Genomic DNA, 26,594 nt, shown 5'->3' on the forward strand with positions numbered 1-26,594 from the left:
AACCCACCAGAGGCCGCTGTCCGACTGACCGGATGATTGACTGCGCGACCGGCCAATACACGGTGAGCTGAGTGGACAAACAGGTTGCAGCGGGGAACAGCGTCACACCGCCCCGCAGCGTTCGCTTGGAAAAAAATTAATTCAGCCGTACGTACCTCCCGGGACGTATTCCGCTGTCTCCAGAAACGTCCGCGAGACTACGTTTTCAGAATGAGCTTGGGTTGTGTATCCCAGTACTGGGTCACGGCTGGAAGGGCATCGGCTGCGTAAAACATATGCTGGAATCAGAGGTCACGTTAGACTTTGTCATTGTCCGTCATTTTGACGGAGAGGGTTGTAAAAATTCCGTCATAACCTGTTATTGACCGTCAATTAATTTTAATATTTTTTAATTGCTTTTTTCATTCATATTTTGATAATGAACTTGTACGACGAGCATATAGGCTAAATTATTCATTTATTTATTTGACAAATGAACAATAACTCATATCTGCCTTAACTGATATCCTCCTCCTGCGTCAACCTGAACTGGGTGCTTGCCTGTGCGTAATCAAGCGCGTCAGGAGAGACTGATGCAGAGGCAGTTATCATTAAATTCTGTGTCTTTGCCTTGGAAAGTCGACTTCTCGTGACAGTTTTAAATTTGTTCTGGAGGCTGAAGCCGCGTTCTGCTGCCACACTGGAGAGTCCTTGCCAGAAGCGGCCCGGACTCTACAGACAGTCTCGGGCAAGATATGGTTAACAGGAATCAAGCCAGGCTTTACAGCCGCATCACAAACGCATGTGCGAGAGCAAGCTGCGGGCCATACTCGGCCTGGATAACACTCGCCAATGCCGAGTTGGAGCCGGAGGCACCGAAGGGCAGCCGAGCTTGGGCCGATTACTACCGGCTGTCTGAGTAGCGCAACTTCAGCCAGCGTTTTGTAGTTAGGAAACATTTCTCCTAAGGAAGTGATCTGAAGTTTGTTGGATTTTCTAAATGTGGGATTTCCTGATCCTGCAAGCACTCGTTTCACCTGGAAAAAATACTGCAGCATGCGCTCCTTCAGCACCAGGGGCGCGGCTTCACCCCTCTGCGTTTGGTAGTGCATGGTGCTCACAACGCACTCCAAACCACCTGACCTCCTTGTTGCCGCTTGGTTGGCCCGTAACAACAGCTGTCGGCTACTTCTTTTGTCTGTTTGTTCTTCATCGTCCACTGCATCACTTCCTCTTTTTTCAACTTTATTATTAATATCGCAACTATTTGGCCGTTTAAAGAAACTTCTCACACTCAGCTGCTGTGAGATTTTTGCAACTGTACGCAGCGGTGACAAAGAGGAGACAAAACAAGGGCAGTCGCCATCTGCTGGACAGGAGTGGGAATTAACGTAGACTAACCATGTTCCGTACACTTTACGCTATTCAGCACATTCAAACGACCACTCCTCCGTAATTGAAAGCCAGATAAGCATGCTTATGTGTTCATTCTCTGGGGAAATACCTATTGCACGATCCAAATCTTGATTGATGTCTTTTGGACCAGTAGTTTTTGAGAAAAGATGGGAAAAGTACCGCCTTCGCATGTGTACGGAAAATGATAGGTATTAACGGTGTTCCGTACACGACTAAAATAGTGTTCCGTACAGGGCGCATAACTTTAATTCACTGACAAAAATGGGCATTGTTTGAAGTCTTATTAAAATCTTGTGTTAAAATATACTATTAATGTGTTTAACTTGAAGTGAATTATATATTTAATAACTTTTTTATGAAAGTTTGAAATAAAATCGCTTCATAATCATTTAATCATATTATACCATGACAATTTCAAATATTAAAACATTAAATTCATGCACATTAACACTAACTTGACTGACCTTTTATGAATATAAACATCATCACTGCACAAAGAGGATCCAAACAGCGTTTGCAGCCTGTCTCTCAGGCTCTCTCTGGCGGAGAGTTGCGACATGCGGTCATCACCCTCAACTGATGTTTAAATATCCCCATTTCAAAGCATTTATTCAACAAAAGATAATGTATTTAACAATTTGTGATAACATAATATTCACTTCATAAAGACTGTAATACCGTGTGATGCATACATTAAATGCAAAAGCATATTGTCGGGGCTTTAAATGTCTCCCCTCCCAGGCGACACTCGCACTTTAAGCTTGCCCACTGTCTGTTTTCAAGCGCATTAGGTGGACGTAGCAAACTTACTGAAGTTACTCGGAAACATATAGTAGGAAGACCTTTGTTGTGCTTGGGGCTGAAAGAGTGAGAAATAAAGATTACACAGATATATAGCTTGCCTACGACCCGTAAGTATTTATTCAGAGATTAGCGTTAAAAGGTCATCTGTACGGAACATCGTTGTGTACGGAAAATGTTTAGTCTACGTTACAGCTACAAATTACAATACATCCCCCTCAGCATAATCCATCAAAATTCAATCAATCAATTCAGTCACTGCTGAAAAAAATCCGTCAATGACAGAAAATATTCGGTTAACGCGACCTCTGGCTGGAATAGTTGGTGGTTCATTCCACTGTGGTGACCCATGATAAATAAGGGACTCAGCTGAATGAAAATGAATGTTTTTGCAGAACCGTTTGTTTGATGTGTTGAGTGTTGTTGTGTAACCGATGCTCGGTCTCCGTGGATACTGAAGGTTGGTGATGATGTCATTAGTGGCATTAAGGTTGCTGTACCTCCAGAGATCAGAGAATGAGGAGAAGACAGAGAGAATCAGAGATGACGGTCAGAGAAAGAGACGAGAGAGAGAGAAATATCCAGCCCAGGCTCACTTGAAATATGTGCATCAGTCTAGGTCTGTCATGATGTCTATTTTTTGTCATATAATATATTGCAGGAAAATATATTGCGATAAGCGACACTATTGCCATTTTAAGACCATTTTGCCACACATTATATAATGCCAGAATGACAATATAATATCACAATGCAAGTACACACTTCCAAAGAACACATCACATTTCATTCTTAAGTAGTAAACTTTATTGTCTCTGACAGGACATTTGTTTTGGGCATCACCATATTGCTGCAGACATTCCATAGAAACGAGCAATAAAAACAATACAAAATACAACACTTCCAAATTTTATAATGCTAATAAAGATATGGGGCGAGGCAGTGGCGCAGTAGGTAGTGCTGATGCCTCACAGCAAGAACCTCGGCTCAGTTGGCGTTTCTGTGTGGAGTTTGCATGTTCTCCCTGCCTTCGCGTGGGTTTCCTCCGGGTGCTCCGGTTTCCCCCACAGTCCAAAGACATGCGGTACAGGTGAATTGGGTAGGCTAAATTGTCCGTAGTGTATGAGTGTGTGTGTGAATGTGTGTGTGGATGTTTCCCAGAGATGGGTTGCGGCTGGAAGGGCATTCGCTGCATAAAAACTTGCCGGATAAGTTGGCGGTTCATTCCGCTGTGGCGACCCCGGATTAATAAAGGGACTAAGCCGACAAAAAAATGAATGAATGAATAAAGATAGGCTCTGTACCTACTGAAACAGGTACAAAGGATTTCTTACAACGGTTTAACCTACACTTTGGGACTTTATGGGCTCTATTTTGACGGCCCAGGGCAATCCCAGGAATCCACTTTTGCTAATATAACAAATGACCACCTGTCAGTCACTTTGTTCGCGGCATGAATAGGCACTGTGATCTGTGTCGTTCTAATGGCTTTTCCCACAGCTGGTGGAGGAGACGAGAGTTCGGTTGGAGTTCACTGCAGTGCATACATTTTCATTGTTTTCACAGCAAAATCCTCACCGCGTGTGCGGATTTAGGAGACATTTATGCAGAATGCATCTTTGCACCTAAAAATGCCAAACGCAGCGCTCAGGAACAGATTAAAACAGTTGTTATGTGAACTTGCTGAAGTAAGAAAGCCTGCAATGCTTGCCCCGCCTTTGTGCTCTTCTTATTGGCCCACTGCTCTAAAACGGAACGCGAATGATTGGTTAATATCAGCTGTCAATCACTCAGTCAATGCCTTCTGCCTTCAGATGACAGGAGCTACAACCGCGAAAATGTGAAGCGCTGAAGATGAGAGAATGAAAATAACACTGACAGATTTACCTAAAGTTACTAATAATGGCACATCTTATTAGTGATCATGTGCTGAATGTTAATCCACCATTTACACTTTTCCAAGAGTGGATAAAAGACTTCCAGTGGCTTCAAGTCCTCTATGAAAATTACTAAAATTATTCAATGTAAAGTCTTTGGGACGGAGTTTGCAGGGAACAGTTTGCCACTGAATCTGCACATTTTAAGCGCGAGGTGTGCTGTAAAATCCTTTATTTAATCCTCACGATGATGTCAGCCGTGCAAGCGGCAGCTATATGTAACATTTAACACAGCTCATGAAAAGACCGTTATTGCTATTAATATGACATGCAAATGTGGCATGTGTGTGTTGTTGCAATAGATTATTGGTTCCTTTTTTTATTATCGGAAGCGTATTTTGTTTTGAAAAGTGGTTTAAAGGAAATGGACATGACGAACAATTAATTACTTTCCTTTACCTTCAATAGTTTGCATTCTTCTTATTTCAGTGTTTAAAGTTTCGATAGTGTTCTCTTTACATCCATGTGAAAAATAATATAGGTATTTATAAGTGAGTATGACCGCGTAGGCGCGAGATGATAGCTGACGTAGTTTCCGGTGCGCGCTCACTTTGTGAGATGGCGTCCGACAGACAGGTGCGTTTTTCGGCTCCTCTTATAAATGCCTATATTATTACATTGATATGGATGTTTAGATTATTCAGCATCTTCAGTAAGGTTAACTATTGTATCATTATTGTGAAGGAAACAGATTTGGATCATAATTGAGTGTGGAGCGTTTCATATAAGTTAAGTTTATTGAGCACAATAGCTAGTCCAAATTAAATTCTGTATATGTTTATTATTATTATTATTTTCATTACATATAAATTGTATATGTAAAATGTAAATTAGGACTTTAATTAAATCGGCTTGACACTTTATATTTATTTTTGAGAAGGTTTATGTTGCATATCTGCATTTTTTTCTGTAAAAATGAGAACAAATGGGTTTAAAAATTGTGCACTGATCAACAGACATTGCTGTGCTGTGAAGATTTATTGAACTGATGTCTGTTATATGCTTTATAATACAGGTATGTTACAAATCACAATTTAATGTATTTTATCCCTGCTGAAAATTCCAGCTTTAACCAGCCTAGGCTGGTTGGCTGGTTTTAACTGGTCGACCAGGCTGGTTTTAGAGGGGTTTTGGCCATTTCCAGGCTGGTTTCCAGCCATTTCCAGCCTGGTCTTAGCTGGTCAGGCTGGGAGATGACCAGCCTAGCCAGGCTGGGAGCTCAGCCAGCTTAGCTGGATTTAGCTGGTTATTTTATTTAGCTGGTTTTGGCTGAGCTCCCAGCCTGGCTAGGCTGGTCAAGCTAGTTTTAGCTGGTCATCTCCCAGCCTGACCAGCTAAGACCAGGCTGGAAATGGCTGGAAACCAGCCTGGAAATGGCCAAAACCCCTCTAAAACCAAGCTGGTCAACCAGCTAAAACCAGCCAACCAGCCTAGGCTGGTTTAAGCTGGATTTTTCAGCAGGGATGTATTGTTTTTATTTATTTTTAGTGAAGTTTATTTATAAGCAAATTTCGAGAGGATCACGTGCTTATGATTGTTCACAGCTGTTCCAACTTTAGCTAATGACTGATTATCCAATCAGACGATCCTTAACTCACTATAAATAACCAGACTATTCTCGTCTCAATAATTTCGTCTTGAAGAACTCCCCCCCACCCAACCCTGCTTTCCCTCCTTTCAAACGGGCGTCACGGTGGCCAGCGATTAGCGCTGTTGCCTCACAGCAAGAATGCCCCTGGTTTAATTCCTTTCCAAACTAGACGGCATTTCTGTGCGGAGTTTGCTCGTTCTCCCCGTGGTCGAGTGGGTTTTCCCTGGGTCCTCCGGTTTCCTCCCACAGTTTAAAAACAAGCACCCTAAACAATCAATCAAAATACATTAGTTAAACTCTGAGTACACCTTTCAGCATCCATATCTGACACTTAGCTACAACAAGCAAGAAGGGGAGTCATCGAGATCTACCTGAGCTCAAACTCCCCTCTCGCCTTGCAACGGGAGGGAGCCCAGGGCTCGAGGATCTTATAAGCTCAGGGCTCTCTCCTGGGACAGCACGCCAAACTAGCTTTACTATCAATCATCAGCTAAGTGTGAACTCTTGAAACATGGTTATTGTGCTCATGCACTCACTTTGTGAGATGGCGTACGACAGACAGACATTGCTGTGCTGTGAAGATTTATTGGACTGATGTCTGTTATATGCTTTATGATACAGAGAGAGACACCAGAATAAACTCAAGTTCGACCACATTGCTGTATGGATCCTTTAATTTAAACTGACAAACACAACGCAGAAGGACATCCATTACACAAATAATAAGTTAAACATCAGTATAAATGTGAGGCGGGGTGATGGATCCCGATGCCGACTCAGCATTGTAAAGTTTGTCGGCCATCTGCGATGGATCATGGCATCGTCTATCAGCCCAACCCTAATTCCTACTGAAGCCTCAATTTCGCTTTTAAAAATGGCAGCCGCATGAAGACATATGTCATGTTCACCAGCGAACAACCACCAGATGACGCTGGTAAACATTCACACTCATTGAACTACATGTCTGCCATGTTATGGACTACAACCCCCAGTCATGCCACACACACACAACTGTTTCCAGATCCACACTGATTGCACTTTCACAGCTGAAGCCACTCACACAATGATTATTTGGACTATTTAAACCCCTCTTTTCCACACACATGTTGCCGAGTCTTGTTCACTGTAAAGTAGCATTGCAACGCGTTTTCCTTGTCTTGTTTTCCTGTGTTTTGAACCTAGCCTTGTTTATTTAGTTATCCTTGTCTGCCGCCTGCCTTTTGACCTCTTGCTTGTTAAATTGACGACGATTCTGGATTGTCCTCACACACCTCCCTGCTGAAAAATCCAGCTTAAACCAGCCTAGGCTGGTTGGCTGGTTTTAGCTGGTTGACCAGCCTGGTTTTAGAGGGGTTTGGGCCATTTCCAGGCTGGTTTCCAGCCCGGTCTTACTGGGCAGGCTGGAAAATTACCAGCCAAATCCAGCTAAAACCACCTTGACCAGCCTGGTTTAAGCTGGATATAGCTGGTTTTGGCTGGACTCCCAGCTTGGCTAGGCTGGTCAAGCTGGTTTTAGCTGGTCATCTCCCAGCCTGACCCGCTAAGACCAGGCTGGAAATGGCTGGAAACCAGCCTGGAAGTGGCCAAAACCCCTCTAAAACCAGCCTGGTCGACCAGCTAAAACCAGCCTAGGCTGGTTTAAGCATGATTTTTCAGCAGGGCTGTTTGCACCCGTATTGACCACTGCTTGCCTTACTGTGAATAAATCTGCATATTGGATCTTACCTTCTGTTGTGAGTGTTACTCCCCGTCGTTACAACATAACTCTTAAAATAGTCGCCATTTCTCTTTTTTTAACCGTTGTCCAAACTCTTGAGTTTGAGTTTTGAGGCTAATGCTGAAAGAGAAACATTCGGTACAGATCCCTGTTCCATGCTCACCCAAGACACTTGTTCTTTAAATGACCTTTATGGGTTTAAATTCATGTCATTCTGTGTAATATAACACTTGAGATCGATGTGAACTTGCGCTGTAATTGATACACGCAAAAAAGGCGAATAATTTAAGCCCAGTGTACAATTAAAGCCACCCAGAGTTGAACAATCGCGACAACCCGAGCTGAATGTGTCAGGCAGGAGCAGCGTGTTTCTGCAGAGACACAGAGGACACAGGAAGCAGATGAAATGCAGAGAGGATGCTGGGATAGACGTTGGCCTCTGGAGAGCGTCTACATCCAGTACTTGACAACTCGTATCATTAGTGAGCGCATACAGAAACACACCATCCATCTTCTGCTCGCCGCTTTCTAAAGCAGTCCATCCATCTTAATGATCTTACTCCACATGCGGAAACTTCTGGCAGCGTCTGAAGGCATGAACGTTTTTTTTTTTTTGGCAGCCGTTGAGAGTGTGTTTACAGGACGTGGATCATGATGGATGTTCACAGCAGAACGTTTTACAGAGAAGCCATTAGTGATCTTCTCAATGGTGTGGTGCTGAAGACTCGAGGCTGAAAATCACACTGCTAATAATTAGCATGGGTGGAGGTGACATGTCCCCGGCGATATCCACCGGTTATTGAATTATGCCCAGCTATAATTTAATAAAAACTAGTCAACTCTGCTTAACTGAGATGTGCAGAAAGGGTTAAATTTGCCATGAGTGCCATTAATGAAGTTAAGGTTGTCCTTTCTTTTCCTCTATCGTGATGTCCTGAGATTAGAAAAAATGTAGGGCAGTGCATGATTTTGTCCTTTGGGAAATGATTGGATGGTTGAAAGATGGATGTTACTAACAATATAAAGGAAGATTGACAAATGGATGGATGGAATTAACACTCCTTTATAACCAGTCCCTAAAGGACTGATAATCCTGCCCTAAAATACTCATAGCCCCACCCTAAAAACTGATGGCCTCTCCCTAAAGGACTGATAGCTTCGCCCTAAATTACTCATAGCCCCACCCTAAAAACTGATGGCCTCTCCCTAAAGGACTGATAGCTTCGCCCTAAATTACTCATAGCCCCACCCTAAAAACTGATAGCCTCTCCCTAAAGGACTGATAGCTTCGCCCTAAAATACTCATAGCCCCACCCTAAAAACTGATGGCCTCTCCCTAAAGGACTGATAGCTTCGCCCTAAAATACTCATAGCCCCACCCTAAAAACTGATGGCCTCTCCCTAAAGGACTGATAGCTTCGCCCTAAATTACTCATAGTCCCACCCTAAATTACTTATAATCCTGCCCTAAAATACTCATTGCCGCGCCCTAAATGACAGATAGTCCTGCCCTAAATTACTCATAGTCCCGCCCTAAATGACGGATAGTCCTGCCCTAAATTACTCCAGTCCCGCCCTAAATGACGGATAGTCCTGCCCTAAATTACTCATAGTCCCGCCCTAAATGACGGATAGTCCCGCCCTAAATTACTCATAGTCCCGCCCTAAAGGACTAATAATCCTGCCCTAAAATACTCATAGCCCCACCCTAAAAACTGATGGCCTCTCCCTAAAGGACTGATAGCTTCGCCCTAAAATACTCATAGCCCCACCCTAAAAACTGATGGCTTCGCCCTAAATTACTCATAGTCCCACCCTAAATTACTTATAATCCTGCCCTAAAATACTCATTGCCCCGCCCTAAATGACAGATAGTCCTGCCCTAAATTACTCATAGTCCCGCCCTAAATGACGGATAGTCTCGCCCTAAATTACTCCAGTCCCGCCCTAAATGACGGATAGTCCTGCCCTAAATTACTCATAGTCCCGCCCTAAAGGACTGATAATCCTGCCCTAAAATACTCATAGCCCCACCCTAAAAACTGATGGCCTCTCCCTAAAGGACTGATAGCTTCGCCCTAAAATACTCATAGCCCCACCCTAAAAACTGATGGCCTCTCCCTAAAGGACTGACAGCTTCGCCCTAAATTACTCCAGTCCCGCCCTAAATGACAGATAGTCCTGCCCTAAATTACTCATAGTCCCGCCCTAAATGACGGATAGTCTCGCCCTAAATTACTCCAGTCCCGCCCTAAATGACGGATAGTCCTGCCCTAAATTACTCATAGTCCCGCCCTAAATGACGGATAGTCTCGCCCTAAATTACTCCAGTCCCGCCCTAAATGACGGATAGTCCTGCCCTAAATTACTCATAGTCCCGCCCTAAAGGACTGATAATCCTGCCCTAAAATACTCATAGCCCCACCCTAAAAACTGATGGCCTCTCCCTAAAGGACTGATAGCTTCGCCCTAAAATACTCATAGCCCCACCCTAAAAACTGATGGCCTCTCCCTAAAGGACTGACAGCTTCGCCCTAAATTACTCCAGTCCCGCCCTAAATGACAGATAGTCCTGCCCTAAATTACTCATAGTCCCGCCCTAAATGACGGATAGTCTCGCCCTAAATTACTCCAGTCCCGCCCTAAATGACGGATAGTCCTGCCCTAAATTACTCATAGTCCCGCCCTAAATGACGGATAGTCCCGCCCTAAATTACTCATAGTCCCGCCCTAAATGACGGATAATCCCGCCCTAAATTACTCATAGTCCCGCCCTAAATGACGGATAGTCCTGCCCTAAATTACTCATAGTCCCGCCCTAAATGACGAATAGTCCTGCCCTAAATTACTCATAGTCCCGCCCTAAATTACTCATAGTCCCGCCCTAAATGACGGATAGTCCTGCCCTAAATTACTCATAGTCCCGCCCTAAATGACGGATAGTCCTGCCCTAAATTACTCATAGTCCCGCCCTAAATTACTCATAGTCCCGCCCTAAATGACGCATAGTCCTGCCCTAAATTACTCATAGTCCCGCCCTAAATGACGAATAGTCCTGCCCTAAATTACTCATAGTCCCGCCCTAAATTACTCATAGTCCCGCCCTAAATGACGGATAGTCCTGCCCTAAATTGATCATAGTCCCGCCCTAAATGACGGATAGTCCTGCCCTAAATTACTCATAGTCCCGCCCTAAATTACTCATAGTCCCGCCCTAAATGACGGATAGTCCTGCCCTAAATTACTCATAGTCCCGCCCTAAATGACGGATAGTCCTGCCCTAAATTATTTATAGTCCCGCCCTAAATGACATGACATTACATAACATCCTGGATCTCTGGAACTGAAATTGCAACCTAGTTGTTTTGCAAAAGAATCTTTTTGAAAGTTTATCACCTGTACTGGACTTTTGGGAAATTTTGAAATGTTTTAAGTGAATGTTTTATTTTCATTTTTATTTTATTTGTACATTGTTCCTTTAGAGTGTTCATTCGTTGCAATTTTTGAAGCTTTATAGAGAGAAGTTAATTGGTTTAAGAAGGGAAATCTTGATTATATGTTAAATAATAATACAGTTTTAATATTGTATTATTAACTTACACTTATAAACCTTTACTATAGTATTGTTATTAGTATATTAGTATTATATTATTGTTATAATAGTAACCAAAATATAATATTAGCCCTTAACAATAGAAAAACAGAAAAATAACATAATATTAACTTACCTTATTAGTGATATAGCCATAAAACCCCGTGAAGAAAGAGAAGTGTTATTAGAGAGTGTAAATAAGATTGAGGTCATTAGATAAGTGTGAAAAAAAAACAACTAGAATTTGTTTTATTTATTTGTATTATTATTATTTTTTTTATATATTTCTGTGAACATTTTACAATACAATCTTTTATTATTCTTACCTCTGTGTCCGAGTCCTTCACTGTTGTTGTATCTTCTCTCTCTTTGGAGGAATTTAGACTTCTGAGCATCTGGTCCATTGATTAAAAGCTTAGAATACATTGTGTATCAAGGGTTACATACCAAAAAGTGGTATGAAATGAGGCTGTGGTGTTGACACGATGCTCAGATGGTACTAATGGGCCCAAAGTGTGCCAGGAAAATCTCCCTCACACCATTACACCACCAGCAGCCTGAACCGTTGATACAAGGAAGAATGGATCCATGCTTTCATGTTGTTGACACCAAATTCTGATCTGACCTTTTGAATGTTGCAGCATTCTCATCAAACCAGGCAACGTTTCTCCAATCTTCTATTGTCCAGTTTTGGTGAGCCTGTGTGAATTGTAGCCTCAGTTTCCTGTTCTTAGCTGACAGGAGTGGCCCCCGGTGTGGTCTTCTGCTGCTGTAGCCCATCCGCCTCAAGGTTGGATGTGTTGTGTGTTCAGAGATGCTCTTCTGCAGACCTCGGGGTACTGAGTGCTTATTTGAGTTACTGTTGCATTTCTATCAGCTGGAACCAGTCTGGCCATTCTCCTCTGACCTCTGTCATCAACGAGGCATTTGCGCCCACAGAACTGCCGCTCACTGGATATTTACTTTTTTTCAGACCATTCTCTCTAAACCCTAGAGATGGTTGTGCGTGAAAATCCCAGTAGATCAACAGTTTCCGAAATACTCAGATCAGCCCGTCTGGCACCAACAACCATGCCACGTTCAAAGTCACTGAAATGCCTTTTCTTCTCCATTCTGATGCTCGATTTGAACTGCAGCAAATCGCCTTGACCATGTCTACATCCTAAATGCATTGAGTTGCTGCCATGTGATTGGCTGAGTAGAAATGCGTGTTGACGAGCAGTTAGACGGGTGTACCTAATAAAGTGGCCGCCGAGTGTATGCTTGTCTGTTTGTGTGTGCATAGGTGTGTAAGTGTTTAGTTGTGTCTGTGCTTGCAGGTAAATGTGAGACTGTGTGTGTTTGTTGACTTATATGTGTAAGTGGCTTAAACACAGTGTACTATTTCTCTCCTTCTGAGAAAACCCCCCTCCAGAGTCCCAGAGGAGTCTTCAGTCCTCGGGGAAGCACTGGCGTTATCTGGACCTGGAGGACTTTCCGAGTGCTCACATTATGAGATGCTTCCCGGAAAGCACTTTAATCAAGCTTAACTGCTCTTTATTCCCCATGTGGGCTCGTTTTGTAATCGTAATGTAGAACATTTAACGGCATGTAATGCGGTTTAGATTATTATCAGCACAGGCTCCTGAACTTTAGGATCGTCTTCCGAATGAATGCCCGACATCCTCTGTAGTTTCATCCAGCAGCCGCCTTTTAAAGAGCTTTAAAAGTGACTAGGGGCTGTTACTTGTGCTTTCTATGTCTTAGTGTAAAACAAGCGGCAACCTCCCGCTCTCTCTCAGGAAGCCAATACGGAAGTAACTAAAACTGCAATTCATGGGAAATTCCGCTAGTCCTGGCCGCTCCTGGCTCCAAAACAGAGCAAATTTCAATTGAGCCCACTGTTAGAATGGCCAACTTTACAGCAGAAAAAAAGGTGTTTACAGCCTGGTACAAAAAAAGATTTTGGTTAATACAGCTAATATTACCCTTCATGACAACTGTGAGGGGGTGAATTTTTTTATAACTCATCCGTTTCCTTTATATTAAGTTATATTAAGTTTGCATAATTAAGGGAGTGGCCACTTGATTGACAGCTAGGTCTCACTGGTCGGCGTCACATCACCTCAGCTGAATCCTGCAGATTAGCCACTGAACTCGGCATATTTATCGTATTTCTGTGTTGTTTTATGTGGCTTTACACAGTCGACTGTCTTTTGGACTTGTTTCCTACAATTATCAGATGGCTTGGCATGCTGAGTGCACTTAATTGTGCTCACAAACCATTCACATGGCCTCCGTTTCCCATGTGAGTAAAGTTATATACTTGTATACCATCTCTATACATGTATTTGTTTTATTTAAAGATCATTTATCATTTTTATTTATATTTAGAGCTGTAATGTACTCCAGAATCTGACGGATTGATTAGCTTTAGGCTCTAAAACAGACATCTGAAGCGTTGTCATACAGTGTTATGCTGGATTTCATCAATAGTCTTACATTAACTAACAGACTATATCTGAAGTGTTTGGAAAAAATTCGCGTTTTCCTCCTGTTGAAAAACGTCATAAGAACAATGTTTAGTGGCTCAATGTATTACAGCAGTGTTTTTAAAAGTCTAAACACTTTATTGATATAGTGTACAACAAAGCACAAGTGGTCAGAACACAAACGAGTCACAGGTGATAAAGTATAAGGCGTTCTCCCAAAGTAAAGTGTGTCTGAATCAGGTCCAAGCAAACTGTCTGCAGGTGTCTGTAGCTCCGCCCACTCTCCGCCTCTTTGCCCTTGTTTGGTATCCCGCCGTGGATGTGATGACACGCGAACAAAATGGCGACGGTTGGCCGCGCCTACTTGTGGCTTCTTTTGCGCTCTTTAGAAACCTATGGGTGACGTCACGGATACTACGTCCATATATTTTACAGTCTATGGTGTAAAACTTAAAAATGTCTTAATGGGGTTGTGAACTGAAAAAAGTCCAAATTCTTGTAATCTCTTGACATAAAAAGTCTCTAATTGTGCTCTAAAATATCCTGTAAAGCCTGCTCGAAAGTCTAAAGCAGCTATATTGAAGGTAAAATCTACAAAACAGACAATTGTGATATAGGTTTCTTTATTTTGCATAATATTAAGGCTAAACTCCGCCTCCATAGAAAAAAAAACACCCCTACATAACTCCCTGTTTAGCTCCGCCCACTACTTCATCATTGCTGCCGGTTTGCTCCACCCACTGCTTTTATATCACTGTCTGATTAGCTCCAACCACTGCTTCTGTCACTGCCTGTTTAGCTCCACCCACCTCTTCTAGGTATCTGCCTGTTTAGCTCTGCCCACTGCTTCTACATCCATTCCTGTTTAGCTCCACCCACTGCTTCTACATATCTGCCTGTTCAGCTCCATCCACTGCTTCTACATCCATTCCTGTTTAGCTCCGCCCACTGCTTCTACATATATTCCTGTTTAGCTCCACCCACTGCTTCTACATATCTGCCTGTTCTGCTCTATCCACTGCTTCTACATCTATTTCTGTTTAGCTCCGCCCACTGCTTCTTTATGATGGTCTTTTTAGCTTCGCCCAATGCTTTCTACGTCACTGCCTGTTTAGCTCCACCCACTGCTACTACATTTCTGCCTGTTTAGCTCCACCCACGGCTCCCTAACTCTGCTTGTTTAGCTCCACCCACTGCTTTTACATCATTTTCTGGTTAGCTCCACCCACTGCTTCTACACCTATTCCTGTTTAGCTCCGCCCACTGCTTCTACACCTATTCCTGTTTAGCTCCACCCACTCGTTCAACATCCATTCCTGTTTAGTTTTACCCACTGCTTCTACATCTCAACCTGTTTAGCTCCTCCTGCAGCATCTACATATCTGCCTGTTTAGCTCCACCCACTGCTTAATATTTACCTGTTTATCTCCACCCACTGCTTCTACACATCAGCCTTAGCTCCACCCACTGCTACATATTTACCTGTTTATCTCCACCCACTGCTTCTTCATCAATTCCTGTTTAGCTCCGCCCACTGCTTCTACATCTATTTCTGTTTAGCTTTGCCCACTGCTTTTACATCCATTCATGTTTAGCTCCGCCCACTGCTTCTTTATCTTTTCCTGTTTAGCTCCACCCACTGCTTCTACATCCATACCTGTTTAGCTCCGCCCACTGCTTCTACATCTTTTTCTGTTTAGCTCCACCCACTTCTTCTACATCACTGCTTGTGTAACCACACCCACTGCTTTTACATCTATTCCTGTTTAGCTCCGCCCACTGCTTCAACATCCATTCCTGTTTAGTTCCACCCACTACTTCTACATCTTAACCTGTTTAGCTCCGCCCGCAGCGTCTACATATCTGCCTGTTTAGCTCCATCCACTACTACATATTTACCTGTTTAACTCCACCCACTGCTTCTATATCACTGTTTGTTTAGCTCCGCCCCTTCTCCTACATCTCTGTCAGTTTATCTCCCCCCACACTGCTCTTACATCTCTGACTGTTTAGCTCTGCCCAATACTTCTACATAGTAAACGCCCTATGGAACGGCCCCTCAAAAGGTCAAAGGTCAAGAGGGGACTAATAATAACCTTTTTGTGTCACACAATCCAAAATGTACTCCTGCTTTCCTCCACATCTATATATATATATATATATATATATATATATATATATATATATATATATATATATATATATATATATATATATATATATATGTGTATACTGTATATAGCAGATAGACACACATACACAGTATCATCACCCTTTCCACTTGACTGCCACATTCATTTTCGAGATGATAAAAAGCGCACTGACTCGGACGTGGAGATGAATGTATCGGTGACGGGATGTTGGATTGTCTTGGTCGAGATTAAAAACATATATTACAGCGTGTGCATCTGGAGTGTGTGTGTGTGTGTGTGTGTCGTCGCGAGCACTGCTGTATGTTCAGATAAGCTTTTTGTAAATAGAGTCAGAACAGGCTGGCGGCCCCAATGCACTATTACAGGCAGTCTGATATTGGCAGAGCTTATCCGCTGCAGGGCACACGCTTCTGTACGCCTAATGAATGCCTTCCCAGATACTTGCTCTATCACTGCAGACCAGGGCATGAATGAATGAGCCAATGAATGAGAGAGCCGTCAAGAAAGTGTCTCTGATCCTCTGCGGCTCATTCGCTCATGCTTTCTCTGCCTTTCTGGCATATGGCTTTTCTCACTTTCATTATACTGTTTGCAATTGAAATGTATTGTAGTTAAGCACAGGGTGGGCTGAGTCATAAGTTCTGAACTAACTTTATTTATTTATTTTTGTATTATTATTTATTTTTTAATATTGTTTTATTTTAATAATCTTTATTTAAAAAAATATTCAGCTAGGTTATTTTAATATTTAATTTATAATGAAGTTTTTGTATTTATTAATTTATTATAACTATTATTTTTACCATTGGTAATAATAATAATAATAATGATAATAATAATAATAATAATAATAATAATAATAATAATAATAATAATGAGAACGTTTACAAAATATAACATTTAACAATTATTATTATTATTAATATTATTATTGTTATTATTATTATATTATTATTAATAATAATATTAATAATAACAATACACATTAGAACATTTATTACTATTAATATTAATGAAATAATAGTTTTTAGTTAACTTTAATATTTGCTTTATATTCAGTAATGTTTAATTTATTTATTCTTTGTTTGTATAATAATAATAATAATAATAATAATAATAATAATAATAATAATAAATATGTTAAGAAAATGTTATTATTATTAATATTGTTATTCTTATTATTATCATTATCATTGCTCTTATTAATATTGAATGTTGTTTAATTTTTTGCAAAATTTTATTTTAATATAATTTATTTTATTCAGCTAGTTTATTTGAATATTTATATTTAAAATTTTGGATTTATTATACATAATATTATTATATAATATTTTATTTCATTGTTCTAATATTTATCATGACCATAATTATAATAAATATTAGAACAATTTATATTATTCATATTATTATTATTATTATTATTATTATTATTATTATTATTATTATTATTATTATTATTTTATTCAGCTAGTTTATTTAAATAATTAATCTGTAATGTTCAAAATTTTGGATTCATTTATTTCTTCTTCTTCTTCTTCTTCTTCTTATTATTATTATTATTATCATTATTATTATCATTATCATTATTATTATTGGAATATTATCTTGGTTTTAATGTTTATTTTATTCTTATTTATTTTATTCAGCTAGTTTATCTAAATAATTAATCCATGTTCAAAATGTTGTATTTATTTAATATTATTATTATTATTATTATTATTATTATTATCATTAATATTATTATTATTGTTATTATTATTATTATCATCATCATCATCATCATCATTTTCATCATTATTATTATTATTATTGTTATTGATAGTAGTAGTAGTAGTAGTAGTAATAATTATAATAATAATAATAATAATAATAATAATAATAATAATAATAATAATAATAATAATAATAATAATAATAATAATAATGTATAGAACATTTAGTTATTATTATTTTTATTGATATTATTATTATTCTTCTTATTGAAATATAATTTTAGTTGTTATGTATATTTAAAAATGTTTATTATATTCAACTAGTTTATTTTAACATTTCATTTATATTAAAAAATATGGATTTATTTGTCACTTTTCTCCATCTTGCTCTTTAATTATGTCATTGAAATTCAGTATTCAGTTATTTGTTCTTGTTATTTATTCATTATCTTTATATTAACTGTATCTAATTGTAATTGTATTAATAGTATTTAGGTAAATGTATTAATGGCATTTTTATGTTTAACCTTTATTTCATGTTTTGGGTTAGTCTAGTCACAGAAGGATATGCAGCTTTTGCAAAAGATATTGGTTTCTTCAGAATAGCACGCTGCTATTTATAGCCCTGGAAAAAAAGTAACCTTGAATGCTCTGTAAGTCATTTCTGATAAAAGCATCTGCCAAATGCATGAATGTAAATCTATGTACTATTTTTTGCTGCAGGGTGGGCGGTATGACCAAAATCTCATATCACGATATGAGTAATTGTATGTAATTATATTTTAAACATGACAAATGAAATGCAAGTGATATATCTTTCTTGTAATAATGTTTATCTTCATTTTAATGTATTTATTAGTTATCTACAAAATAAGCAAGAAGAATTTAAATATTTCCCAAATGATGTTTAACAGAGCAAGGAATTTTTCACAGTATTTCCTATAATATTGTTTTCTTCTGGAGAAAGTCTCATTTGTTTTATTTTGGCTAGAATACAAGCAGTTTTTAATTTTTTTATAACCATTTTAAAGTCAATATTATTAGCCCCCTATTATTAATAGCAATATTTGTTTTCTATTGTCAAACCACCGTTATACAATGACTTGCCCAAGTACCCCAACTTGCCTAATTAACATGATTAAGCCTTTAAATGTCACTTTAAGCTGAATACTAGTGTCTTGAAGAATATCTAGTCAAATATTATGTGCTGTCATCACACGGCAAAGAGAAAAGAAATCCGTTATTAGAAATGACTTAACTATAACTATAATGTATAGCTAAACTGTAACTATAAATAATTACAGTAAGTTTAGAAATGCGTTGAATAAATTCAGGAGGGCTAATAATTCTGACTTCAACTGTGTATGCAGGTTTTAGGTTAAATTTAGTCCTAGCTACAGTATGTTGAATGGCCGCTGTACAATGTGTCCTTCTCTATCCTCACTTCTCACTTCTATCTCTCTCTCTCTCTCTCTATCTCTCTCTCTCTCTCTCTCTGCGTGTGTGTCCAGCATGGACACTCTGCTTCTTCTGTTTTCAAGGCAAAGTGCTGTAGTCTCATGTATAATTCAGGCCTGTTCACTCCGGCATTCTTACAGTGACCTGCTCCCTCTGACTTTCCTCATTTCCCATTTTTTTCCACCTGCTTCTCTTCTGCTCTGCATGCAAATGTGCACAATAGATACCACCAACTGCATACACACTGTAGAGTCCATAATCTCAGACCACTCTGAAAATCTTGGCTTTTTATTTTTTTCAAGTTTTTCTTTTGAAAGTAAAAAGGAAAGTGGTTAGCGCTGTCGCCTCAAAGCAATAAGGTCACTGATTCAAATCCTGGCTGGGTCAGTTGGAGTTTGCATGTTCTCCCCGTGCAGGCCCGTAGCCAGCCTGGTGTAAAGGGTGGTTCTTTTTTTTCTCAAAAAGTGGACCTTTGTGCAGTTATACGCCTGTATTTAACTATGAGATTTAAATACTGCATTTTAGTGACTTTTTGGCTGGATAAGCTAGTCAGATGTCATCATAACCACACTTTTTGATGTACTAAAAATATTTCCTAAAAATTGCAGTTAAAAAAATTCAAACAAGACTAATTTTTAAAATACAAATTAATTACATCATATTTCATAAGGAAAAAATAGCAATCTGTTAAAGTTTTAAAGTTAAAAAACTATCATTTATTAGACGAAAAACAAACTAGCCAGCAGTCAACTGTAGTTCAATTAAAAATAATAATTAAGACATCATTAAATATAATAATAATAATAATAATAATGATAATAATAATAGTAATGATAATAATAATAATAATAATAATGATAATAATAATAATAATAATAATAATAATGATAATAATAATGATAATAATAATAATAATACAATAATAATTAATTCTTCAGATTTTTTCTAGCCTCTTTGATTAAAAAAAAGAAGCCCTTTTCGATGGATTATTTTCATTATTTATGGTGGCATAGCAGTCAAAATAGTATGAAAATAGGCTCAAATGAGCTCATTTGGGACAAATTCTGGACCTTTGTAAGTGAGGGGTGGGTCTTCCGAACCACCTGAACCCCCCTGGCTACAGGTCTGAAAAGTTAGAACAGGTTTTATGCTTATAGTAAACATGTTTAATAGAGTTTTGGCTGTAAATGCGCACCTACAGGTGTTTCAGGCGCAGGTCAGATTTTCTCCAGGTCTTAATTTATTTAGTTTATATTCATTTTGTCCAAAAAATGATAATACCTATCCAGCTCCATCTGGAATGCATCCCAAATCACCCTCTGAAGTGGTTTGAGCGATCAGGTTTATATCCTATCAGAATAAGTGAGCAAACAGCCTCAAAAACACAGACGTGACGGGATTAGCACCTTTTTCGGTGAATTGACATCTAACGGCTGAGAACTCCGCTTGCCATTAAAGCCTTCATCGTGCAGTTACTTAATCCTTAAAATAGGGAAAGGGATGTCATGTGCTGGACAAGTCAATACATATAACGGTACAGGACGTCCAGGCTAATGCGGCCAGTTAGCCTGGAACCTCAGATTTTCATCTGTTAGGAAGTAAGTCACTTACCTGTTTGGCAGTCTTTATGTACATATATGTTCAATATGTCGCCGCTGCCTGCCTTTTCTGCCTCTCTTGCTCTTTTCGACCTACAGCGTAACTCCCCATGGATGTCGCATCAAAGATTCCAATGTGACCACTCAGTGGGTTATGTCACGTGACTCGCATCACATTATTGTGGCTTTGAGGCTCTATGGCATTCGAATTACTGGCCAGAGTTATTTAAATAACACTTTATTACAATATATATTGAATATAAATAAATTATATTGATTATATAATAAATATAATAAATAATTAAAAAGACATATTCTGGACCTTTTGGCCGTGGGGGGTGGTTCGCATCTGGCCTGATTTATTCGGGCCAGATGCTTATGGACTCACTGCCCGATTCCAGCCCGAATAAATCAGGCCAGATGCGGCGGCCCGAGAGTAATGTGCGCTGCGGCCCGGAGCTGGCGCGACTCAGTATTTATATACCTTTATATGAAACCTTTTTTGTATTAAATTGGTACTTGATACATGGTATTACAACCCTTTGAGTTGATATAACAGCAAACGCCTGTGTGTCTGCTTGGTGCTTGTGTGTGTGTTAGTGCAGTCCGGCAGCCGGAGCCGGGCCGAGTAGTTAGTCTCCGGCAGGCGAGAATCTAACCGGAACTGGCCAGAGTGTATTTTGCTATCTGGGAAAGCTCTCTGTCTCTTTCTCTCTCTCTCTCTCTCTCTCTCTCTCTCTCTCTCTCTCTCTCTCTCTCTCTCTCTCTCTCTCTCTCTCTCTCTCTCTCTCTCTCTCTCTCTCTCTCTCTCTCTCTCTCATTCGCGCGCGCACTAACATACACACACACAAGCACCAAGTACACACACAGGCAAAGCACTCCCTCTCTCTCATTTGCATAGCAATATCCGCGATATTGCTAGACAGCCCGCTCCCGTCCCAAATAAAACCCGTTACCGACCGCTCCCGCGATTTATTCGGAAATTTATTCCTGCGCCGCAGAAATCTGATCGGGTCCCGCGGCGCCCGCAGGAATTCAGACCTCTATCGTAGTGTATGAGTGTGTGTGAATGTGAGAGTGTATGGGTGTTTCTCAGTTCTGGGTTGCGGCTGAAAGGGCATCCGCTGCAAAAAATATATGCTGGATAAGTTGGCGGTTCATATGAGGCGACCCCTAATAAATAAAGTACTAGGCCAAAGGAAAATGAATGAACGAATGAATGAATAACACAGTTGTCTATAATTAACTGAACTTGCAAAATATCTACCGAAGGATTATATACTGTCATCATCAAGACCAAAACTTTGTTTATTAAAGTGTTAGTTATAAAACAAATCAAGTGTTAGTGAGGCCAGCAGGGGGCATCCAACCTGCGGTCTGTGTGGGTCCTAATGCCCCACTATAGTGAAGGGGACTCTATACTGCTCAGTGAGCGCCGTCTTTCGGATGAGACGTTAAACCGAGATCCAGACTCTCTGTGGTCGTTAAAAATCCCAGGATGTCCTTCGAAAAGAGTAGGGGTTTAACCCCGGCATCCAGGCCAAATCTGCCCACTGGCCTCCGTCCTTATGGCCTCCTAACCATCCCCATATCATAATTGGCTTCATCACTCCTCTCCACCAATCAGCTGGGGCCTCATGTACAAAGACTTGCATGGAAATTTTACTAAAACATTGCGTACACACAAAGCTGTAAATGTGCGTACGCAGTGTTTCATACATCCGAATTTTTTTCTGCCGAATCTCACGCATATTCTTTTGTACATCCGAATGAACGTGAAACTGAGCGCAACATGCACGAGCACAAAACCCCTCCCTGCCTCCTCCCCCGTATGAATATGCTAATGACTCTACTTTGGCAAAACCCAACAAAAAAGCAATGGCAAAAGCAAGCAAGAAGAGAAACTTTGAACAGAATGTGAATTGGAGGTGCTGCTTTCGGAGGTAGACCGGAGAAAAGCGGTGTTATTTACAAGTTTGTTCTCCGGAATTAACAACAAAAGAAAAAAATAGAGTGGGAGAGTTTAGCTGATGCGGTGAACACAGTTGGGTCTGAACATCGCACTGAGTGAATTAAAAAAGAAATAGTGTGATTTATAGGTGTAAAATGCTGCAGAACCCTTAACAGTATCAGTGGCGCAGCTTGTAAGACGCATGTCAACATGTTTTGACACGTTCGAGCATGAACTCGGTTCGAATCCAGCATCTGATGAACTCTTTCTTCTTTTTTCCCCGCTACATATCAGATTTTGCCAACTATTTATCACGAGAAAGACAAGTAGGAATCATTAATAAGTCTGTGCATCATATTTTATTTGCACATTTATTGAATGGAAATGTTTCTGATTCACGCATGCAAATTCATCTTCAGATAGTGTCTTTATAGCAATGTGCGTGCAGTAGAGAGCTTGGATTACATTGGGAAAACAGGCGACCGCTGTAAATTGTGCTTTAATGTTTGGCTGGTCAAATGTATGGTATAGAAACCTGCTAGATGAACTCGTCTCATACAGCTGCCATTGCAAGGCTCAAAGACACTTTGTAGAGAGGAATTTAACACAACTGCCTCTAGGAGTCGCCAAGAGAAATAAAACAGACACGCACAAAAAATGTGCGTACGCATGCCAGAAAGCTGGCGTGGGGCTGCGCACATTGCCACGTTCAGTTCATTGTTAGTAAATCCAAACGTGAGCGATTCTGAGCGTGAAACCTGGCGTACGCAAAGTTTTTGTGCGTACGCAGCGTTGATACATGAGGCCCCTGGTGTGTGGTGTGGCGCAAAATGGCTGCTGTCGCGTCATCCAGGTGGATGCTGTGCAGTGGTGGTGGATGCGCAAATTCCCCCCTATGTGTAAAGGGGAAAAGCGCTTTATAAATGTAAGGAATTGTTATTATTATTAAGTGCATGACTTACTGCGTGGCCGAATGTTTTTAGAGGGGTTTTTACAGTGTACGTGACACCGTTTTCACTCCACATCTGAAAGCTTTTCATGCATTTTGATTGTTCATTTACATGACAGTGCCGTTTTGGAAAATGCTAACTTCTGATAATGGGTTTCAATGTGTAAATCTCCATGTTTTAAGTGTGCATTCTGAGTAAAATGTCCTCACATTGGCTGCCAGAATAGATGATGAAACGTTCACCTCTGCTATAAGTGGAAGGTCAGTTGTGTAAATTGCATTGTGGGATACAGTGCTAATGCTGTGTGCTTTTATTTTGTACTACGCACTTTAAGAAAATTTATGTATCGTGCATAACATACATGCTACAAAAATAGCATACAGTCGGCTAAAATTGCTATCTACATATTTTATTTGTGAGCTGTGTACATATAAAGTAATTAGTCTCATCCTGAATGGATGCAGTAGATCCTGTTTTTTTCTTTTTCCCCTCCTGTGCTCGGTTCAGGAGTTTGAGCATTTGGCCAAAGGACAGCAAGCGTAATTAATCTTGCCTTGGGAATTAGCCGGATGTCAGTATAAGTCAGGCAGCAGACGCATTTTTAAAAAGGGCACATTTAATGGCTTCTTGTTTGAGGCCGCTGGCAGACCCTCGCCACACTGATCTCTGTCATGCCCAGACTTAGAAATGCTGGAGTTTAGGGAAGAGTTTTAGATAATTGCACTGTTAGACAGTTGATTGTATTTTTGCGGTAACTTACTGGCAGCACTGTTGCCTGCAATTTACCCTTTTACAGTAACTTACTTGTAAATGTGTACAGTAGCAAGGCTCGCCATAATTTCATTTTACAGTAAAATAGCCTAACCACATCTTCTTTTTAATGTTAAATACACTTTACTACATTTAAATTGTTCAGTATTACAACTGTTACAGTACTTTTACTGTAATTTATTTACATTTTGTGGTAACGTTCTGGCAGCACTGTTTACTGCAATTTACAGCAACAGCGCCTTTACAGTAACTTACCTGTAAATGTGTTTTACAGTAGCAGGGCCCTTCCGCAATTTTTATTATACAGTAAAATAGCCTTACTGCAAACTCTTTTATGGTAAAATGCCCTTTACCACATTTAAATTTTACAGTATGACAATTGTTACAGTACTTTTACTGTCATTTATTTACATTTTGAGTTAACTTACTGGTAGCACTGTTGCCTGCAATTTACCTCTTTACAGTAACTTACCTGCATATGTGTTTTACAGTAGCAGGGCCCTGCCACAATTTTATTTTACAGTAAAATAACCTTACCACAACATCTTTTCATGGTAAAATGCCCTTTACTACATACAAATTTTTACAGTTCTTTTACTGTAATTTAATTACATTTTGCGGTAATTTACTGGCAGCACTGTTGCCTGCAATTTACTTCTTTACAGTTACTTACCTGTAAATGGGTTTTACAGTAGCAGGGCCCTACCACAATTTTATTTTACAGTAAAATAGTCTTATCACAACTTTTTTTAATGGTAAATTGCATTTTAATACTATTAAATGGTAGAGTATGACAACTGTTACAAAATTTTTACTGCAATTTATTTATATTTTGCAGTAACTTACTGGCAGCACTGTTGCCTGCAGTTTACCCCTTTACATTAACTTATCTGTAAATGTATTTTACAGTAGCAGGGCCCTATTGCAATTTAATTTTACAGTAAAATAGCCTTACCACATATTCTTTTTATGGCAAATTGCCCTTTACTACATTTAAATGCTATGGTATGACAATTGTTACAGTTTTTTTTACTGCAATTTATTTACATTTTGATTTAACTTACTACCTCTTCCAGGAACTTACCTGTAAATTTGTTTTACAGTAGCAGGGCCCTTCCACAATTTTATTATACAGTATATTTTACTGTGTAATGAAATTGTGGCAGGGTCTTACCACAACTTCTTTTTATGGTAAAATTCCCTTTGCCACATTTAAAATGTATAGTAACTACTGTAACTGCCTCTTTACAGTAACTTACCTGTAAATGTGTACAGTAGCAGGGCCCTAATGCAATTTCATTTTACTGTAAAATAGCCTTACCACAACTTTTTTATGCTTAAATGCCCTTTGCCACATTTAAATTTTACAGTATGACAATTTTTAAAGTATTTTTTTGGTAATTTATTTACTTTTTGCGGTAACTTACTGGCAGCACTGTTGCTTTCAATTCACCACAACTGCCCCTTTACAGTAACTTACCTGTAAATGTGTACAGTAGCAGGGCTCTGCCTCAATTTCATTTTACAGTAAAATAGCCTTAACGCAACTTTTTTATGCTTGAATGCCCTTTACTACATTTAAATTTTACAGTACTTTTACAGTAATTTATTTACATTTTGCAGTAACTTACTGGCAGGACTGTTTCCAGCATTTTACCCCTTTACAGTAACTTGGCTGTAAATGTGTTTTACAGTAGTAGGGCCCTTTATTTTACATTACAATAGCCTTACCACAACTATTTTTTATGGTAAATGCCCTTTACCACATTTAAATTTTACATTACTTTTACTGTTATTAATTTACTTTCGCAGTAACTTACTGGCAGCACTGTTGCCTACAATTTACCGCTTTAGAGTAACTTACCTGTAAATGTGTTTTACAGTAGCAGGTCACAGCTGCAATTTCATATTCCAGTAAAATGTTCCTTACCACATCTTTTTTATGGTAAATTCATATGACAAATTGATATGGTATGACATATTGATGTGGTAAGTTTTTATATGACATTACATTTACTGTAATTTATTTACATTTTGCTGTAACTTACTGGCAGCTCAGCTGCCTGCAATTTACCACAACTTTGCCTTTATAATAACGTACCTGTACATTTGTTTTACAGTAACAGAGCCCTTCCGCAATTTAATTTTACAGTAAAACAGGCTTACCACAATTTCTTTTATGGTAACATGCCTTTCCCACATTTAAATTTTACAATATGGCCATTTGTTACAGTAATTTTTATGACAGCACTGTTACCTGCAATTTACCGCTATACAGTAACTTACCTGTAAGTGTGTTTTACAGTAGCAGGGCCCTGCCACAATTTTATTTTACAGTAAAATAACCTTACCGCAACATCTTTTCATGGTAAAATGCCCTTTACTACATTGCTGCACTGTTGCCTGCAGTGTATCGCAACTTTGCCTTTACAGTCTTACCTGTAAATGTGTACAGTAGCAAGACCCTAATAAAATTTAATTATACAGTAAAATAGCC

The 26,594-nt window shown here is 39.4% G+C and overlaps 1 protein-coding gene across 3 annotated transcripts in view; it reads left to right on the forward strand.

The window, feature by feature from the left end:
* LOC101885373 (potassium/sodium hyperpolarization-activated cyclic nucleotide-gated channel 2) overlaps positions 1-26,594 on the forward strand; it is a 169,599-nt gene that overhangs the window by 46,084 nt on the left and 96,921 nt on the right. The gene's annotated exons all lie outside the window — the stretch shown is intronic.

This window comes from Danio rerio, chromosome 2 (genome assembly GCF_052040795.2).
Source record: "Danio rerio strain M-AB ecotype USA chromosome 2, GRCz13ab, whole genome shotgun sequence".
In the NCBI taxonomy this organism is placed as follows: domain Eukaryota; kingdom Metazoa; phylum Chordata; class Actinopteri; order Cypriniformes; family Danionidae; genus Danio; species Danio rerio.